Here is a 22,123-nt window from a genome sequence, read left to right on the forward strand (position 1 = left end):
CTGGGCCAAAGTCTCCTGAATGCCTGCAATCTCAATGGGCACAGCTGGTGCCTGAGCTGATCCTGTCGACTCAACTATATCTGGAATCTGCTCCTGAGTTAGAAAAACTGGTAGTACTATAGGTGCTATTCCAACTGTGGTACGAGCTACACCTCGACCTCTACCTCGGCCCCGACCTCTACCACCCGACCTCTCACGGCCCTAACTGGTGGCACTGGTGGCTGATCTTCCGATTCGGTAGTACGTGTACTCACCATCTGTGAGAGAATAGAATAACAGAAATTTAGTTTCCAGAATCAAAAAATTCGCATGACAGAATAAAAGAAAGTGAAATTTTTCCTAAGGGTTCTGCAGCCTCTCGAAGATAAGTATAGATGTCTCTGTACCGATCTGCAAGACTCTACTAAACCTGCTCATGACTCGTGAGACCTATGTAACCTAGGCTCTAATACCAATTTGTCACGACCCAAAATCTCACCTGTCGTGATGACGCCTATCTCAATATTAGGCAAGCCGAAAATCTCAATAAACCATAATTTCTTTCAAGTTTGAAAATATAATATTTAAATACAATACAAACACTCCCCAAAACCTGGTGTCGCTGAGTACATGAGCATCTAATATGAATACAAGTCTGGAAAATATAGTCTATAATAGTCTGAGACCAAATACAGTAAACAAAGAGATAGAGAAGGAGAGACAAGGTTTGCGGAATACGGCAGTTACCTCAAAATCTCCTGAAAATCAACCACTCAAAAGGATCAACACCCGCTATGTCCGGGAACACCTGGATCTACACACGAAGTGAAGGGTGTAGTATGAGTACAACCAACTCAGCAAGTAACAATAATAAATAAGGAACTTAAGATAGTAACGAGCTACACAGTTATGGTTCATTTCGAGTAATTCCAGCAAAGAATAGACATGCTATCAAATCTGGTAGATTAATGTCAAATCAATTTTTATACAGTTCCTATTCATGTAATCCGTATATCAATAATCTTTCAGAGATTTCACAACAATGACAGATAGCAACTAAGTGCAACAACAAATGGAAATCAAGTACAACCTCTTAGAACAACAATCACTCACTAGGCTCCCAGCCCTCATCACTCTCTGGGCTTCCAGCCCTCATAACACCCTGGGCTCCCAGCCCTCATCACTCTCTCAATGGGTACCTGCGCTTACTGGGGGTGTACAGACTCCGGAGGGGCTCCTACAGCCCAAGCGCTATATTCTGCACGGACAACTCACGTGCTGCATGGATAACTCACGTGCCATAATATAAATATCTAGATCTGCACGGCCAACTCACTTGCTACACGGCCAACTCTCGTGCTATAGTATAATATAAGGATCCGCACGGCCAACTCACGTGCTATAGTATAATATAAGGATCCGCACGGCCAACTCATGTACTATAGTATAATATAAGGATCTGTACGGCCAACTCACATGCTGCACAGATAACTCACGTGCTGCACGGATAACTCACGTGCTATAGTATCAATATCTCACAATCAGGTCCTCGGCCTCACTCAGTCATAAATCTCTCCAGTCTCTCGAGCTCTCAATAATCATGAGATCAGCCCAAACAACAATGATATGACACATCAATAATGAACAATAGAGACTGAGACAAATTAATCAAGTAAACTGTGACTGAGTATAAGACAATAATTTAAGCAGATAATTCAACAAGTACGCGACCTCTGTGGGTCCCAACAGTACTATCACATAGCCTAAGCATAATTTCTAACATGATTTACAGTCAAATTTTATTAACACATAGAGAGCATATAGCTAACTACAAATTATTCGACTTTACAGTTTCCCGAGACGGACCAAGTCACAATCCCCTCGGTGCACGCCCGTTACCTCTCATGTGCGTCACCTCCAAAATAATCACATGATACAAAATTCGGGGTTTCATACCCTCAGGACCAGATTTAAAACTGTTACTTACTTCAAGCCATGAAATTCTTATTCTACAATGTCCTTTCCTCGTGAATTGGTCTACAAACGCCTCGAATCTAGTCATAAATAATTCTTTACAGTCAATAAAATTCATTGGAATTAATTGCATAAGAAAATAATGATTTTCCCTAAAAATCCGAAAATTAGCTCAAAAATCACCCGTGGGGCCCACGTCTCGGAACTCATGTTAAAAAATCCGGAAGCCCATTCAACCACGAGTGTAACCATACTAATTTTACCAAAATCCGACCCCAACTCGACCCTCAAATCTTCAATTTAAACCAAGAGGGTTTTTAACTTTTCCCAACTCAATTCACCAATTAAATGATATAAACAACCATGGATTAGGGTAATTTAACAAATATTGAGTTAAGAAAACTTACCCCGTTATTTCCTCCGAAAATCACCCAAATATCGCCTCAATCCGAGCTCCAAATCGTCAAAAATTGAAAATGGGATGAAGTCCCATTTTCAGAACTTAAACTCACTGCCCGGGCTTTTCTTCTTCGCGAATGCGGTTAGTGCCTCGCGTTCGCGAAGCACAAAATAGCTCCCGTCCAAATTCCTCCTTCGCGAACGCGACATCACCCTAGCGTTCGCGAATCAAAAAATGCCTCTGCCTCAATGCCTTCTACGCGAATGCGTTCAACCCATCGCGAACGCGATGCTTCGTTCCCCCTCACTACGTGAACATGACACCCCCTACGCGAACACGTAGACCAATTGACTAGGGTCCTCGACTGCTTCCTCTCTTCTTCACGAATGCGTAACACCTCTCGCGTTCGCGATGCACACCCAGTCCACCCTTCGCGAACGCGAAGAGCAAATATTGCCAGCCTCTCAGTTCCTCTTCGCGAACGCGAGGCTCCACTCGCGAACGCGATGAAGGAAACCAGATGGTGCATCCGAAAAATTCTAGCAGAGTTCCAAGTCCATAATCCAACCCGTTAACCATCCGAAACTCACCCGAGCCCCTTAGGACCTCAACCAAATATACCAACAAGTCTTAAAATATCATACGGACTTAGTCGAACCCTCAAATCACCTCAAACAACGCTAAAACCATGAATTATACTCCAATTCAAGCCTAATTCCTCTACGGACCTCCAAATAATATTCTGGACATGCTCCTAAGCCCAAAATCACCATATGGAGCAATTGGAATTATCGGAATTTGAATCCAAGGTCGTTTACATATAGGTTCATATCCGGTCCACTTTTCTAACTTAAGTTTTCAATTATGAGACTAAGTGTCTCATTTCATTCCAAGTTCCTTCCGGATCCGAACCAACTAACACGATAAGTCATAAATCAATTGTAAGACATAAATTGAGCAGTAAATAGGGGAATGGTGTTATAATATTCAAAACGACCGGCCGGGTCGTTACAAGGGCATATTTACATTCAATATAAAATTCTCACAAATACTAATAAAAATACTCCCAAAACCCGGTGTCACTAAGTACATGAGCATATAAATAATAACAAAGCTTGACTGATAAGAACACTGTCTGAAAATATAGAACAGTACAATAACTGAAAGGAAAGAGAGTCAAGGTCTGCGGACGCCAAGCAACTACCTTGATAGTCTCCAATAGATAAATTCTCAAATCTGGCAACCGCCGTATCCAGAAGTACCTGGATTTGCACACGAGGTGCAGGATGTAGTATGAGTACAACCAACTCAATAAGTAACAAGATTAACCTTTGGGCTGAAAGTAGTGATGAGCTCAATAGGTACAGTCTAGTACAGAGATAATAGTACAAAAATATAGGCATGCTTTCCAGTTTAACAGTTAAACTCAGTACATGTAAAATAGATAAATTCTGCATGATATGAGGAATATGACATCTCTATAACTACATGCCAAAATATATGTTGTATGTGATGTACCACAATAGAAATTTGGTATACTCACACTCTCAGAATACTCAATAACTCTGTACTGTATATGGCAAATCCAGCCCAGGGAACTCCATCCCAGATATATATGTATCAACTGACAATCAGTCACTCAGTATTGTAAAAGGCCAATCTAGCCCATGGAACTCCATCCCAAGTATGAGTAAAAATAAGGCAACTCCATGCCTAGGGAACTCCATCCCTAATATAAATAAATAAGGCAACTCCATGCCTATGGAACTCCATCCCTAATATAAATAAATAAGGCAACTCAATGCCTAGGGAACTCCATCCCTAATATAAATAAATAATGCAACTCCATGCCTAGGGAACTCTATCCCTAATATAAATAAACTGCGCTCATTGTGGGGGGTGCAGACTCCAGAGGGGATCCTTCAGCCCAAGCGCTATAATAAGCCAGATCCATGTATAAATAAATAAAACATGATGTGGCGTGCAACCCAATCCCATAAATATCACTCAAAATCTCCCGTCTCTCGGGCTCTCAATGACATGAAAATCAACCCGACATGATGATATGATGTATCAATGAATGACAACAGAGACTGAGATATGATATGCAATTGATGGATGTGACTGAGTACACAATTAAAATTTAAACAAATAATTACACAACAACACGACGCACGTGGGTCCCAAAAATATTGGCACGTAGCCTGAACATGATCTTCAATATGAGTCTCGGCTCAATTTCTCTAACACGTGGAGGATATGTGGATAATGAAATTTATTTAATTATGCAACTCCACAGAATCAATTAAATCATAATTTTTACAGTGCACGCCCACACACCCGTCGCTTAGTGTGTACGTCACCTCCAAAGAATTGATATAACATAAAATTCAGGGATTCATACCCTCAGAACCAACTTTAGAAATGTTACTTACCTCAAACCGTGTAATTCTTTATTTCCATATGCCCTTGCCTCGTGAAAAGGCCTCTGAATGCCTCGAATCTAGTCACAATTAATCCGATTCAGTCAATATAAACTATAGGAATTAATTCCATATGAAAATACTAATTTTCCAACAAAATCCAAAATTCCACCCAAAAATCGCCAGTGGGGCCCACGTCTCGAAACCCGACAAAGATTACAGAATATGAATGTCCATTCAACCACGCGCCCAACCATACCAAATTTACCAAATTCCGACATCAACTTGACCATCAAATCTTCAATTTAAACTTAAGGGTTTTCATAATTTTTCCAATTTAAAACACTAATTAAATGCTAAAAATAGCAATAGATTCGGGTAATTTGACCAAAATTGAGTTAAGAACACTTACCCTGTTAGTTTCCTCGAAAATCTTCCAAATATCGTCTCTCTCTGAGCTCCAAATCGTTAAAAATGGAAAATGGGATAACTCTCTGCCGAGGCATTCCTTCTTCGTGAACACGAAAGCTCCCCCGCATTCGCGAAGCACAAAACTTCACTTCCCAAAATTTCCTTTTACGCGAACGCGGTGATCAGAGATCCTAGGTCTCCGCAAACACGGAGCTTCACTCACGAACGGGTAGGTCAACACTCGAGCCCTCTCTCTTCTTCTTCGCGAACGTGATCGCCTTCTCGCGTTCGCAATGCACACTGACCCTCAACCTTCGCGAACGCGTCCTCCTCTTCATGAATGTGAAGAACAAATCCTCGCCTGCCTCTAGTTGCCCTTCGCAAATGCGGGAACCCCATCGCGAACGCGAAGAAGGAAACCAGACAGTGCATCAGAAAAATTCCAGCAAAGTTCAAAGTCCAAAAATTCAATCCGTTAACCATCTGAAACTCACCCGAGGCCCCCGGGACCTCAACCAAATACACCAACAAGTCTTAAAATATCATAAGAACTTAGTCAAACCTCTAAATCACATCAAACAACGCTAAAAATATAAATCATACCCCAATTCAAACTTAATGAAACTAAAAAATATCAACTTGTACATTCGATGCCGAAACCTATCAAATCAAGTCTGATTGACTCCAAATTTTGCACACAAGTCATAAATGACATAACGGACCTATAAAAATTTTCAGAACTGGATTCCGATCCATATATCAAAAAGTCAACTCCCTGGTCAAACTTCCTAACTTAAATTTTTTATTTTCGCCATTTCAATCCCAATTTAGCTACGGGCTTCCAAATAATTTTTTCGGACATGCTCCTAAGTCCAAAATCACCATATGGAGCTATTGGAGGTATCAAAACTCTATTTTGGGGTCGTTTGCATTTAAGTCAACATCCGATCAACTATTTCAATTTAAGCTTTAAAATTTGGAACTAAGTATTCCATTTTATTCCAAAGCATTATCGGACCCTAACCAATTACCCCGACAAGTCACATAACAACTATAAAATACGAATTGAGTAGTAAATAAGGAAATGAGGCTGTAATATTCAAAATAATCGGTCGAGTCATTACATGAATATTTAGACTTAACATGTCCAACTTGTGAATTCTAACTCAATATGCACAAATTAAGTTCACATGTTCCAAGTGATCCTTTTCTATGTATGACTGAAATTGGTTTGCCAAAGTTTGTATCATATTAGAGAAGCTTTGCATTCAAATGGTTGGCAGTAACTTTTTTTGTACTTCAATTTCTATCCTTTGATCACTTAATAGATTTAAACCATAGTCAAGTACACCCCCAAGTTATAATGATCGAAACCCATTAATTTATCATCATCTTTCACAACCACTATTATATCCAAAGTTTCAAATACTCGGAACAAAGAAACAACTGATAAACTAGCATAAATAGTGTTACTAATTACTCGACATCAACTATTCCGATATTTTTGAAATATTGATTCTATAGCTTTAATTTAAGTGGGGGCATGCTAACTTAATCCAAAAGTAATTACTTAGTTGAAAAGCTGTGATATTTTGATAAAGAATGCTTCTTTTAAACCCAAAGGACGCTCATTCACCCCATTTGTAACCGAGCGCAAAAGAGGACTTGAATTTGTTAGAATGCCAATGAATTGGGTAAAGTATGCTTTGTTCCAAATTTATTCTTTAAATTATATATGATGATGCCCACAACAATAAAAATATATGTAATACTCTATTACCTTGAATTCTTCTTCTGTACTAATGAAGCTTGAAACAATACTTGGGAATTTCTAATTCCCCTTCCGCCGTTACTGTTGCATTCTTTGTGTCTAAGGAGTTTCAAACCCCTTGCCCCTTAATTCCCGCACAAACCGACATGGGCTTGGCCCATTACCTCATTATTTACATAGTTTCCTTTCTTCTTCGTTTTTCATTCTTTCTTTTCTTTTCTTTGTTCAAATAATTATTTCCAGCACTTCAGATCCATATCTTGCACTCACGGGTATATTTTCAGATAATATGCGTGAAGTGTGTGGGTCCTTATAATCCCCGAATATTTAATTATATCACTAAATCAGTAATTACTAAAATTTTAAGCCTAGAAACTTATGGCCTTACACCCACAATTCTATAACTAATAAACTATGAAATTAAAGGAAGAGAAAAAAAGAGGAGAAGAAAAACTATTTAGAAGCCTCCTCCAAGCGTGGTATGCATTCTCTCATGTGAATTCCCCTTCAAGCTATGTTAAATCCCTCTAAATTAGGTTTATAACCTCTTATATACGAGTTGGAACCGTATAGGATCGAAATAACCTTGTCCCGGATAAACTATAAAAAATTCCGCACGCGGGGGTCCACGCGTTGGCCTTAGCGCCGGAGGCAGTGAGCTATTTGCAATATTTCTTGATTTTTTTTCCACCACTTGGGTGGACAAACACAAAAGGGTGTCTCCCCATTTTCTCTTCTTTTTTATTGGTTTAATTTTTTATTTTTTTTCACATTTTATTCAATTTTGCTCCAAATCTCTTTATTTTCACACTAATTTATTCTTACACAATTAAAATATAATATTAAAAAAATAAATATAATTAATACTCAAAAGACGATTAAAAGTACTAGCATGTAAGGCAACAATATTTAAATATATATATTTTTTTTTACCGAACATCAATTACGCAACAAAGTAGCTTGTTTATTGATGGACTCAGTGTCTATTACGCAATATCTGAGTTATGCTTGAAGCAATATTATATTTGATCAAGTTATTAGTACTAGACACATTGTCTACTACGCAATCAAGTAGCTAGTTTATTACTAGACACATTGTCTATTACGCAACTAAGTAGCTGCCTGTTGTAATATAATAAGAAAGTGCTAAGGAAACAAAAATTACAGCATCAACAGTTAATAAGTAGCAAGGTAGTTTCATTTCATAGAGGTAGATGCAAATATCATAAATTACTAAGAGTTTCACTCAAAATGAATTTGTCCCATGACCAACACAACTTGAAATTTCAATTATAAAACTAAGAAGGTCCATCATTCCCCTGAAGATATCAACTGCAATTTGTTTCCTGAACAACTCCATTCGCTTGTTACTAAGCTGATCCAGTGGCATATTAGTTGACAGGAAGTCAATAACCTTTACTGCATATGCTCCAGTTCTTTCACTACAATAATCAAAGACAGAATTAATTATTAAATAAATTAGAAGAATGAGTAAAACATAATGGATGACACGTTTAATTTACCTTTGTTGAATGGCTGGCACATCTATAATATGCTTCCAGGACCATTTCTTAGTAAGCACATCTTGGCCTAAGTATCCCTAGGCATCATGAGTGCGAGGGGTTGTACCAGTTCTTCTAGTTTACTATCATTATATAAACTGACATTGCTATCGTAAATTCGAATCAAACCCTCTGCCAAGTGAAAAATAACAGGCACAAAATACATGTTATCATTTTGCCACACACAGTACAACAGCTTAGCGTTGCACCACTCTACAACCTCAGATTTTAGCATACTTCCTTGAGGATATAACATCAGGGGTGTGAGACACAAGTCTTGACAAGTATCAACTGTCTCACAAAAGTCCAAATCCTTTCCCTCTTTACTGTCCGCCTCATTGATCTTATCTCATACACTGCACATGTTGTTGCTTAATGCAACATCCATAACAACATGACTACGGGCATAAAGGCGTGGACGTTTTATGTTTTGTACATGCATCAGTGCCAAAAGTTCCTCCACATGCTAAATACTATAAAAAATCGTATGTTAAATATGGAGCTACTAAAAAGCGAAATACATGCAGTAAGTGATTAAGGGACTTACAAAAATTAAAAAGGACGAGTTAGAACTGCACAACTGCTCGAAACACCTCCAGCCATAGCTGCCAGTCAACAAGTTTTTGAGAAACTTCTCCTTCTTGTCAAACCATTCACATAATATTTTCTTATCTTCCTCTGAAACTGGTTTGAGTATGTCTACCTTTGGTTTCTTCTTCTTGCTATATTTCAGTTTCTTCATCTTGCTTGCAGAAATTGGAGCATTCCTCAATATGCTTTGCAATCTTGTAACTTTGTACCAAGGTGACTCAACTACTTTAGAAGGGCTCTCATTCTGATTTTGCATCTCCCCAAGGATCATCAACACCTTATCCAATTTTTCATTCACAACCTTCAACTCTCCGCGCACGTCTGTATCACTTAGCTGAGCATTGCACATCCTGCCTGGTCCTTCTCTACCAATATCAGAAAAATCACCAACTAGTGGTGAACTAGGAATACTCCCACCCAAAGGGTCATCATCAACAATGTCGGCTTCATCATTAGTCTCTAAGCTTGCTACACTAGGCATTTTTTTAATAGCAGTCACCCATTCCAAATCAATCACTAGTTGGTCGATTATAAGATCTGCTACCTCATCCTAGTATGGTAACAAATTATTCATGTAGTCCATATCCATCTTACGTAGGGTAGGGATAAAGTAATAGTTCACCTCCTGAAATATAGAATAGATAGAAGTCATTAGACAAGCAAAACAAAATAATAGACACGAGGTCTATGATAATCTCCTACTTTGGTTGATTCTAATCTACTGATGGAGTGTTATTGCACTCCCTATATTGCCACACCAGGATCATCAACTCTTTGCTTAAAGGGATCCAAATCAGGGTCATATGTCACTTTCTTGCTATGCCATCTCAACATCCTTGGCAACGACATCGGTATGACCTTTGATTTTTCGGCACTACGACCAAATAGCGAAATTGCTTCGTATGCCCATGCCTATATTTTTTTCATGAACCAAAAAGTTTTAATTTTTGCCTGCAGTAAATAAAATAATAGTACTCAACTGTAAAAAAATTTGAGAAGGTCGTTTTAATACTTACCATGAATGTCCATGGGAAGCCGTACAACACATAACTAGCCGATTTGGATTTTTTACCAGAGATAGTATTTTCCTTCCTCTTACTCACATATGATTTGTACATTGGAAACATGTTCCTCTTTAAATACTCAATTGTAAGCTCAAAAGACTCATTGTCCCATGGATATTTCATGAAAAATTCCAGATTGTTAGCCATACGAATTCACTTCTTATGGATGAGCGCTATGTTATCCCTTGAAAGCAAGACTGAATGGACAAACCACACCAATACAATCTTAAACGCCTCGACTATGTCAAAACTCTTGGACTTCAATTGTTTCCAAAGCAGCTCTGCATCCACCCCTTTCCTGCTAGACTGGCAAACTTTGTCGCTTAATGATTGGCCATCATCCATCACTTTCTTCATAGCTTCGTTACTTGGTTTGGCACCACAGTTCAATCCAGTCATCTGAGAAAATTACTTCAATCTAAAGCGAACATGCTTGTCTCCAACTAAAAATCACAACTCGCGTTTCTCCGACAATAAATTTAGTGAATCAACAGGGAATGGACAAGTTGTCCATTGAACTGTGTCAAGTGCTCTGAAAGTTTTGCAAACTGACCAAAACAACTACTATTAAACTTTTTCATCAATTTTATTGTTCTAAGTTTATCCTGGAACTCATGGAATACATTGATCTTAGATCTCAAACTTATCCTGGCCAGGAAACGCCTATGCTTTCTTAAAAAAGTTTTGAATATGTATTTGGACACATCGATCGCCCTTACAAATACAGGAATTGACAGAGCATCCTGGTCACCTTCAACTGCTGTATTTGTTTCACTTTCCAATCCATCTTCAAATTGTTCATTATCTTCTTCATCATCTTCTTCTTCTTCTTCTGCTACTTCTTCTTCTTCTTCTGCTACATCTTCTTCTTTTTCTTCTTCAGCATCTTTATCAACCTCCTGAGCAGCAGTAACACCATTTTCATCATCCTCCACACCTAAGGCTCCATCATCACTGTCCTTTTCTTCTTCAACAATTATTTTTTCAGAAACCTGTTCTTCCATTTGAGTTTGTGCTGCATTTATGTCCAAGTCTTCTTCCTTCTCATCATCAACACCCTCTAATGCTAACCTCCTTGAAATAAAGTTTTTACTAACAGGTATGTCCTCATCTAATCTAGACTTTGATCTTGTTCTTTTTTTTACTGATAGACTTTGATGGCTTATTATTCTTTTTTCTCCTATCACGCTTAGAAATCTCAGCATTTCCTTTACTAGGAAAAGCTTTAGAAGTATCGACTTTTTGTTTTCTAATAGTAGTTTTTGAAGGCTCGGCAATTACCTTAGTTGGCGATGCTTTTTTTTCTGTATTTTCTTCCTTATTTGAAGGTTGTGAAGGCTTTGTCAAAGCAATATGCTTCTTAACAGCTCATTTCCTCCTCATGTTACCTACATGAGAATATCCAATGTCACATTTAATAATTTTAAACGTATGATCAGAATAAGAAAAATAAGCCTCAATTCTAGCAAACATCTATGATCAGAAAATAATCGATCACAGGTTTATCAATAAATATTAGATTGGCAGTTATGGCGAAATTCTAATATACAGAGCACAGAGGTAATCTAAGAAGCAAATATAACCACCCACGCCATATAAGATATGGTTATTCACAACCCAATCGATTTTAAAATGCACATGAACGAATCACTCTACAAAATTCGAAATAAAAAATGTAAGAAACGAAAAAAGAAGAATTTAGGATTTACCAAATTTGACGCGTTCTGAACTTTAATACAGTATTTGATGGGTCTATAGAGACGATTACACCTAAAATCGAAGCTTAACTCTTGTCCCATCCCGTCGGAAACCACCTTGGTCGATGAGGTTGAGTGAAAGAGAAAAGAGAGAGTAGAGGATGAGAGAGAAATTGGGCGAAAAAAATGAGGGAGGTGTAATATTTTTCAAACTTTATATGTGACCCACAAGTTTTAAAAATATTTAAAAGGTCTCATCCACCCTAACCCACTCATTTGACATTTTCCTACCCAAAAAAAGTTGAAAAAGAAAATGGGAGGTCACTTGACCGATTCAAGTGTTGACGAGGTTTTTTTGACAATTCCACTGAGTTAGTGTGTGTTTGCACTGAGAAGTTAGTTCGAAAAAGATTCAACGTTTGATTTGTGAATGAAACTTCATATGTTTTATAAGAAAATATATTAAAAATAATAATATGATTAGCAAATCAGAGTATTTTGATAAATTTTGGATAATAAAGATTAATAATAATATTTGTGTTAGATAGAGGAAGTAATACATATAAACTTAAAAGTCAAGAGTGGTAAGGAAAATGATTTTTGTCATTAGTAAGAAAAGTCATAATATTTCCTCTTTTAATGAAAAAAATGTTGTTAGTAACTAAACATAAAAAAACAACTTTCCGGTAAAAAAGTATTTATTTATAATTTAACTTCCATAGTACTATACACACCCTTTAAATTATAATATCCATAGTTTGAATCTTAGTGTAGTTTAGAGATGGTAAAATAAGAAAGTAATGAAAATCCTCTACATCTGATTTATATATATATATATATATATATATATATATATATATATATCCAGGCATTTTGGTCATAGTAGCACCTCAAAGACACAAATAACTTGTTTAACTTCCAAGGTAATTGCTACGTACGTAGTTTTTGTGTAGATATTTGCAAGGCCTCCTATATATCAATCCTCAAAGACTACGGACGTCTAATAACTACTAGCTTGACTGTCAGGACGCTTTAGCTAAAATCCGCCACGGCTTGATTTGTGTCTCTCTATCCAGGCAACACCATTTTGTGTCTCACCCCTCATTTTGTGTTTCTCAAAACCAATTTAAATGCTTGAAAAAAAACTAGTTATTTATATTATATATATAACCTAGTGACTGGGACGTTATACAGACCTGAAATATAATTGAGTGGCATAATTCTTCTATTGCCACGATGGTTTGAATCCAGATTGTTGTGCCGTTTAACCTTCTTTCTTGAATTTGGGAAGATAAATTTCTAGATTGGAGCAATTCCTCTTTTGGTTTTATGTACGAGGAATCTGGTCGCACTTTGAAATATCAGGATGATCAGTTTTTCAGGATCTTTCTCAAGTATGGAATTTTACTTGTTTTATCCACAAGGTTTTTCTTATTTGATGGTTCCAATAATTCCAGCCGCACCGCCACTTGAAGCAAGAAACTTCCTAGTTTCTTTAGCCTCCTATCTTTTTCTCTTATTTATTATTAACGCACCCTATGAATCCAACGTACTGGCATCTTAATCATATATTCTTTGATACGACATATACTAATTACCATCAAGGTTGTAATGGGATAGATAGAATTCTTGATTACGCCAATTATACCTTATAAAAAAGACTAAGCGGTCACTGCAAAAATAATCCGATTCAAGAGTCCGGAGTCGAATCCCATAAAGAACTAACATATTTGCTACAACTTTTTAGTATCACTAATGATAAGCTCAGACAACTTTCAAAGTTCAAGAATTGATTTGTGAATTAACAGAAATTACTTAACTAAGAAAAAATGACAATAAAAACGATCAATTAGCAAGAATGAGGTTGAATCAAGGGTAAAAAATCTAGGGTTTACGATTTTCCCAATTGTCGGATTAATTCATGACATGTTAGCTATAATCTCGCCGCAACATTCTCTAAAGATAATGAGTTCTGGTTTACTGCAATTATCTCTCGATCAATTACGATAATTTACTAGAAGTATTCTCTCGAACTTCTCTAGCTGACAATTCGTACAACTCATAAATATCGCCTCAAAGCTTCGTTATCTCTAATCCCGCTTTTAAATTCAAGTAATTAGTCTCTTAACTTACTCGAAAGTGGCATTGTTCAACAACAATCTAATCAAGTGTTCTCTCTCAAGAAACACAGGATAACTAGACACGATTAATCAATGGCCTTTCAATTAACCACAAGAAACATATAGTTGAACAATTAAAGAGTAAAAACGGCTCAATTATATCAAAACGTAATCAAGACTTCATCCAACATTTGGTTCCATCAACCCTAGATGACGGGTTTAGCTACTAATAATATTATGTAAGATTACAATATAAAAAGTCATGACCAACAATGGAACTATGAAGAAGAAATTAAAGTGAAAAACTCATAGAAGAAATCTCCGCCTGGCTCTCTTTTTTGTGTTCTTCCTCCTTCCGTTCACCTCCCCTCAAAAAGTGAGTTTAGAGGGATAGGGTAAGCATGGGGAGAAATAATACACAGACTTTTCAGGTTAGCTCGATCACTCTCCCGTGCGCACGCGAGAGTGAACGAGCGAAGTACTTCTCTTTTTCTTTTCTTCCCCATTCTCGTGTGCACTTCCACGCGTTTTTAGATTAATTCACTATTATTTTCAAGCTTTCCTCATCTAGCTCGTTCACTCTCTCGTGTGCACGCGAGAGTGAACGAGCAAAGTTCTTTTGTCTTTTGGTCCCAAATCAACTTCTTTTGCTCCTTTTTTCGTCCAACTTGCTCCTACACATAAGAATGCACGTAATGAGCATAATTACTATAAAAATTCATGTAATCTGCCGCATTCACACTAGTTATGAGATGAAAGTATACCCAAAAATATGCCTTTTCCACCTTTTATCAACACCCCACACGTAAACTCTTGTTCGTCATCTAGCAACTTTCAAAATTAAGCACAATGCAAAGAAACACATTTCAACAAAAATTACTCAAGCATCACACCAATGACAATGGTTTATACCAACATTTAGAACTCAACAAAAGAACTAGTGACATCTTTCTTTAAAATTAGACTCATGCCAAGACTATTTCAAATATTTGTGCGACTTTTTCTAACATTCTAACCTCAAAAGATGACTCAAATACATTCCCTACTATGACTCACTTCTTGTGTCAACTCAAAATGCCCGGACTTAACCAATCTTTTGTAAATCATATGCCCTCACCACAAACCAAAGAGAAAAATTAGTCCACACACTCAAATATGCATTCACGTATAATTTAAGGACTTACAAATCAAAAGAATTCGCTCATTGTCGCAAAGAAATTCATGTGCATCCCGAGGTCGTTCCATAGGCTTGCCCGTACTGTATCTCTCTACTAATTCAAGCTTGCAAAGTCTAGGATCAATTAGGTCTTTACAGGTTGTAATGTAGGCTAAGGGATGGGTAAGATATATTTGGGTATAGTGACTAACCCTCCTAAGCACTTTAATACACTACGCTTAACTTTCAAATACATACTCTCCATGACCAATTCAAACAATGCTACAAAATCATATACAATTTAATCCTTCTTCTTTAAGCACGACTATGCATTCACTAGCCCGGATTAAGAGGAATACGAAGTGTATTTTCTATTTTTTTTCCCTTTTTGTATTTTATTTGAATTTTTTCTCTCTTTCCTTTTTTTCTTTTTTTTCAACACTCTTCAAACTTGGGTTGCTCGGCCAATGATCTATCAAAACATACATGCATCTTTTGGCCTTTCTGTGGTTCCACTCAAAAGCTATCCTAACTCTCTCCTTACTCTTCTAGTGACTTAAGTGCTTTCGGAGGTAAAGGTTCAAAAAGATCTAATTAAGAACAAAAAGGGAATTGGGTATAAGTGGGTGCCGAAGAAAAGGTTTATAGGCTTAAATGAGATATCTAATAATAATTTTATTTATGATGGCATACTAGCTCAATGGACAATCAAAGAAACGCCCACATCATCTCCTAGACTCTCAAAACTTACTTATTTTGCTTCGATTAACACACAAGGCAAGATGTAGACTAATACAAGATAGCACATAATGTAATCAAGCCTCACATCACACAATGCACATGACTCACTCCGGATGGCTCAGACCCGACTCTTAAGTTAAACAACTAAGAACAGTCATCAAATTAATTTAACACATGGAGTTAATTACAGGAGTCAACAAATTAACTTAAGCGTCAAAAGAAAGTGACACATATTCTCAAGGCATGTGGGCACATAGAACACGAAGAAGATTATCAGCTCAAATGCTACAGCTCTAAGTCCCGGCTTAAGACATGTCATAAAAAAATATAGATACTCAAGTTCGTCTTATTCCATTATCATTTCTAAAGAAAATCCGGGATTAAGCAAATAAAAAAAACTAACTACAATTGTACAATTACAATTCTGACATCCCCACCCCACACTTAAGGATGTGTACTGTCCTCAGTTGCACAAGATCATAAAAACAAAATAAAGCTCAAAAGTAGAGTGGGTGTCAGAAGCTCCCTGGAAACCACTCTAGCTGCGGTGAAGATCAGCCTTGACCATCGGTCATCAATGCTGATGGGTCCTCCAAAGTGACACTAGACATGTCGACTGATTGGTCTACGAACTTCCTCAAGTATCTTAGCAAACTGCTCTCTCATCCACTACTCTCTTGTCTCTTGAGCATCTAGCAAGGCACGATCCTACGCCTTCAATTCTTCTCTTAACAGACGGATCTCCTTCTCAATAATACTCAAGCGCTCATAAGAGATTTTCTTCTTAGCTTTGTCCCCAGATGGATCTTGCACACTGCAAATGTTATGTAACGCTTTGTCCATTGCATGCAGCTTCACATCAACAGACATAACCAACTTCACATTGCCCCTCTTAGCTCGCTTCATTTGTAGCTCAAACTCCTGCAAAAGTGCAGTTAGTGTGTGGACGAAGTAAAGTCCCCACTGCATGTTATCCCAGGTCCTGTACATCTAGCTTCGCATCACTTCACCAATATTCACATCAATACCTGTCATCAAAGCAAAAATGAGAAAAACACACTCCCATATGAAAATAGTCTTGTGTGTTGCAGGCATCAGTCTATTGCAGACCCGATTTAACCATGCCCTGGCTTCTTTGTTCAAGTACTTCTTTGCTAGTCCTTGGTTCTTACTCCACCTAGCACCAAACGATGGATCGCATAGAACCTCTAGCATACATGTCCAATTAGGCTGTTGTTCTCTCCTCCAATATTCTGCCATAGACCGTTTAGGAACATTGTAGAACCCGTTGATTGCCTTCGCGGAGATTTCCACCTCATAACCTCTAACCCAAAAAATGTCATCACCTTTGTTAGGATCCCAGTTGGAATATAGTTCTCACACGAGTATCAGTTTGGCCTTTTCTTTTGGTCCCTATGCAAAATGTGTCCACCCTCTCTGCTCAATCTATGCCACTATGTTTGGACAAGATTTACCGGCAGCCCACATGTTCAATGGTCTTTCATACATATTGGAATTTACCTATTTTCATTTAATGTCACCCCGCAATTTCCAAGAATCCTCACTCACATGCTTATCTTGCTACCATGCATTGTCAACTGGAGCACTAGGTTTGCCTTCACCTTCAGGTAACGGAACTATCATGTCATCCTCAGAGTCGTCAAATTCAGACTCAGACTCGGACTCAAACTCCACAATATTCTTTGCTTTACCTTTCCCCTTCACCTCAGCTGCCTTTCGCTTCTTAGCCAGAGGTGACTTAGAAGTTCTTTCTCGGATATGGAGTGGGACTTCTCTTTGTCTAGATTGTTGTGGGAGTTTCTGCACGGGCATGTCAATACTCATAGAAGTAGCCCCATTAGCTACCTCAGAACTCCCATGTGCCATAGGATCATTCTTCCTCTTTGTCCTTTTGTCTGTAGTTGCTGTCTCATATGCATTCTTGTCAGTCGATGTCTTTTTCGGGGGAGGCTTGCCAACACCTCCTTCTCCATGACTACGAGTGAGTGTTTTGGAGACATCGATAGTACCTACAAGATAAACAATTAGAATTCTCATAGTAAGCATGTAACATCAAGTAATCAAGAGTAATTCAATGGGTACTCAGAATTCCTACATTATGCCATTAGCAAATTTTCCAAAATCAGTGTATTCATGTAACCTTCAGAAATTTTACTCCGATGACTGATATTACAACATACAAGTATTACAGTATGATTGAAACTTCGGATAATAGACATTACACCATAGCGTTTGAGTCAACATATAACCTTGTTCGACAAGTGACAACAATTAGCATACTAACAATTTGTCCATGATTCTTCTACAGTTAACAACAAATGCACAATGTGTAGCACGCTACTGAGTAGTCCCTTGACAACCAGAGGGAGCTGATGTAACCTGACTACCTCTCATTCAAGTACGACAATTCAAATTCTCTCCCTTTTGTTTAGTAATTTACCAATGAGTTCACTAAATATGCAAAGATATTACAATTACCCTCAACTGCAGACAGGCATCCAGTGTGTATATAATCTACGGGCAGCACACATAACTCATACAAAATCCCTGGATGAAGGCACAATGCACTTCTGTGCCTAAGTCGATCGTGGTTTCACTTTTTTCCAAAAACGAATGCAAGTGACGCGAAACAGATCTAAATGGCCACCCACCCTCAATAGAAGTTCATAATACCATTGGACTTAGGCCAGCTACTCAGAATTCACAAAGCCTATTAAAAATCTGATCCAGGCAATTCATCGGATACCTTGTATGCATAATTTTTTGTTGCTTCTTTTAATCCAATTGGTATATGGTATTCCCTCCCAATTTGAGTGAGGTGGTAGGAATTATAGTTTCCCACCTCACCATGTTTAAACAACAACCAATTTCCAACAAGATCTCCTTGTAATCAACTATCCTAAAAAATATTTAGAAGAAACGAAAGAAAGAAAAAAAATAGAAAAGAAAATAGAAATAAGGGCTGGGACGGGGTTTCTCATAATGGGGATGGGGTTAACATGATATGTAGAATATAGGAAAAGAAAGAAAGAAAAGAAAAAAAAACAAAGCTTACCTGATGTGTGTGTGTACTGCAAGAGACGAGAGGCAAAGGAACATTTTTGTTTTGTTTTGAGGTTAAAATATATAGGGGGCAGGGTTTTAAAAACAATTGGGTGGTGGTCGCGCATTTTAGGCAGGCTTCACTGTCATTGGAAAATTTAAACTCACCTGCGCTTGTGCACTCTCGCGTGTTCACGAGAGAGTGAACAAGATACAGAAAAAGAACTCGCGCAGTGGCCACGCGTTTTGGCTTTATTTCATTGTTTCTAGAAAGTTTGGCCATAGTTCTGGCTCATGCAATTTCGCGTGAAGCGAGGACTTGAACAAGCACAAGCCTGGTCGAATTTCACCTGTTCTTCCTCCACACTCTATCTCGAGTTTGTCACCTCGAGCCTTACTCGTGTGTATTCTATTGACCCTGCACCTACTGACACACATATTAAATTATACAAAAATCATAATCAAATAAAGAAAATAATAAATAGCAATAAAATTGGGTTGCCTCCCAACAAGCGTCTGATTTAACGTCGTGGCACGACTTAGGCTCATAGGATTATGCTTTACTCACATATTGGAATTCATTCAAGTACATCACCTCTTTCTCTCATTTTTCTTCAATCATTCTAAGGAAGTGTTTCAACCTTTGCCCATTCACTTTAAACCTGTTAGTCCCATCTTTGGACTCAATTTCTACCGCTCCACTTGGGAACACTTGCATAACTCTAAATGGTCCCGACCATCTAGATTTTAGTTTACCTGAAAATAATTTCAATCTTGAGTTATATAAAGACACTAAATCTCCGGGTTCGAAGTTACTCTCAAGAATGTGCTTATCGTGCATCATATTCATCCTATCCTTATACAATCTTGTACTCTCAAATACCTGGAATCGGAATTCCTCGAGTTCGTGTAACTCTGTAACTCTACTTTTGCCAACGGTTTCCATATCCAAATTCAATTGCCGCAATTCCCATAAGGCCATATGCTCAAGCTCCACTGGTAGATGGCAGGCTTTTCCAAACACCAACTTGTACGAAGACAAACCGATTGGAGTTTTAAATGTTGTGCGGTAGGAACATAATGCATCATCCAACTTCCTTGCCCAATAAGTCCGAGTAGCATTCACTGTCTTGGTCAGAACACTTTTAATTTCCCTATTGGAAACTTTCACTTGCCCGCTCTTTGGCTGGTGATAAAGTGTAGCAACCTTATGGCGAACTCCATACTTTTCTAACAGCCTTGCGAACGCTCTATTACAAAAATGAGTTCCACCATCACTGATTATATCTCTCAGAGTGCCAAAGAGTGTGAAAATATTATTCCTTATAAATCCTATCACTCCCTTGGCAGCATTTGTTGGAAGAGCCACAACTTCAACCTATTTGGAGACATAGTCAACTGCTACCAATATGTACTTGTTTCTATACGAGCTAACAAATGGTCCCATAAAAGCAATCCCCACACGTCAAAAACTTTCACTTCTTGAATTATAGTCATCGGCATCTCACGACGGCAAGATATGTTGCCGGTTCTTTGGCACTCATCATAACTTCTTGCCCAGGCATGGGCATCCTTGAATAGAGCCAGCCAATACAAACCTGACTCCAACAACTTCGTCGATATCCTAATTCCTCCAAAGTGACCACCATATAGTGAAGCGTGGCAAGCCTACAAAATAGAAGATTGATATTTCTCGGGGATACACCTTTGGATCATGTTATCCACACATATTTTAAAAAGTAAAGGTTCATCCCAGTAATAAGACCGACAATCACAAAAGAACTTTTTCTTTCGAATTGAAGAGAGTTCATAAGGTACAATACGGCTTGCCAAATAGTTGGCAATATCAGCATACCAAGGCATCTCCTCTATTGCTACTGCTAGTAATTGTTCATCCGGGAATGACTCCATTATATCTTTAACCTCTACTTTCTTTTCAACTTCCTCCAACCTTGAAAGGTGGTTTTCCACTTGGTTCTCCGCTCCTTTCCTATTGCGGATCTCCAAATTGAATTCTTGTAGCAAAAGAACCCAACGGATCAAGCATGGTTAGTATAAACAATCACTTTTGAACCTATCAAATAAGACCTGAATTTGTCGAATGCAAACACTACAACCAACATCTCTTTCTCAGTCACAGTATAATTGAGTTATGCACCGCTTCACGTTCTGCTTGCATAGTAAATTAGGTGCACCGTTTTGTCACTGCCCCAAAACACGTCCTATAGCATAGTCACTCGCATCACACATGAGCTCAAATGGCTGCTCGCAGTCGGGTACAACAATTATTGGTGCAGTCACCAGTCTCTCCTTTAGCTCCTCAAATGATAACTTCCAATTATCAGAAAACACAAAGGGGTGATCCTTTTCAAGAAGTTTACATAAGGGAATAGCAATTTTAGAGAAATCCTTTATAAATTGTGTTGGCCCAAGTGAAGTTTGTTTTAAAGATTGACAAAGAAACTCAAGCATGAACCAGGTCCATCCCCTGTGTACACAGACATGGGCAGATTCGAGCATAAGGGATGCACATGAAGGAGATAACTTAACTTGTTATATCTGATATCTCCTGATCGAAAAGGTTGCATAATTGATAAGGAGAAGGACTCCTTACTCAAAGAGAACACTATCCAAGATAAGAGAGGAGTTAGAAGTTGAAGATAAATAGAACTCTTCCACCAAAAAAGAGTAGCACTAGAACTCTAGTTATTTCCAATTCTACTAACTCTGTATATTGCAGGATATTCTCATTCTAAGGGCGTACACAATCACTGAAGTTAAACGTGTGTCGAGATAAAAATAGCAAGGCATTTTGCAAACAATTATTGTGTGATTCAAGTGTGCGAAACTGAAGCTACATGAACCAGATAGAAGAACCAGTTCCAAGCGTTTGTCTTTTATACTAGTTCAATTGAAATAGGTGTTTTCAAGCTGTACCTTTCAATTTTATCTAGAAGCAATTATATTAGGTATTCTGAGTATTCAAGTTAGAGTTAACTTGAAGTTGTCGCAACAATTAGAGGTTGGTTGCCACAACGAGATTAGAGTTAATCCTTAGGTTTATAACGAGTTTTGTAAATGCTGTTTTGGCTCATTGATTTAGTGAAGTGTTGGGGAAAATCCTATTGAGTAATAGGTCGTGATTTTTTTATCTTTTAAGCCGGGTGTTTT

The 22,123-nt window shown here is 37.9% G+C and overlaps 1 long non-coding RNA gene across 1 annotated transcript; it reads right to left on the reverse strand.

Moving 5' to 3' along the window:
• Window positions 1-8,114: 8,114 nt before the first annotated feature.
• On the reverse strand, window positions 8,115-12,049 carry LOC104088623 (uncharacterized). The gene is made up of 3 exons (XR_011413110.1): window positions 11,885-12,049; window positions 11,457-11,563; window positions 8,115-8,400 (listed from the first exon to the last, which is right to left on the reverse strand). It is a non-coding gene; the product is annotated as an uncharacterized lncRNA (long non-coding RNA).
• Window positions 12,050-22,123: the final 10,074 nt, after the last annotated feature.

Source organism: Nicotiana tomentosiformis, chromosome 12 (genome assembly GCF_000390325.3).
Source record: "Nicotiana tomentosiformis chromosome 12, ASM39032v3, whole genome shotgun sequence".
NCBI classification, from domain to species: Eukaryota; Viridiplantae; Streptophyta; class Magnoliopsida; order Solanales; family Solanaceae; genus Nicotiana; species Nicotiana tomentosiformis.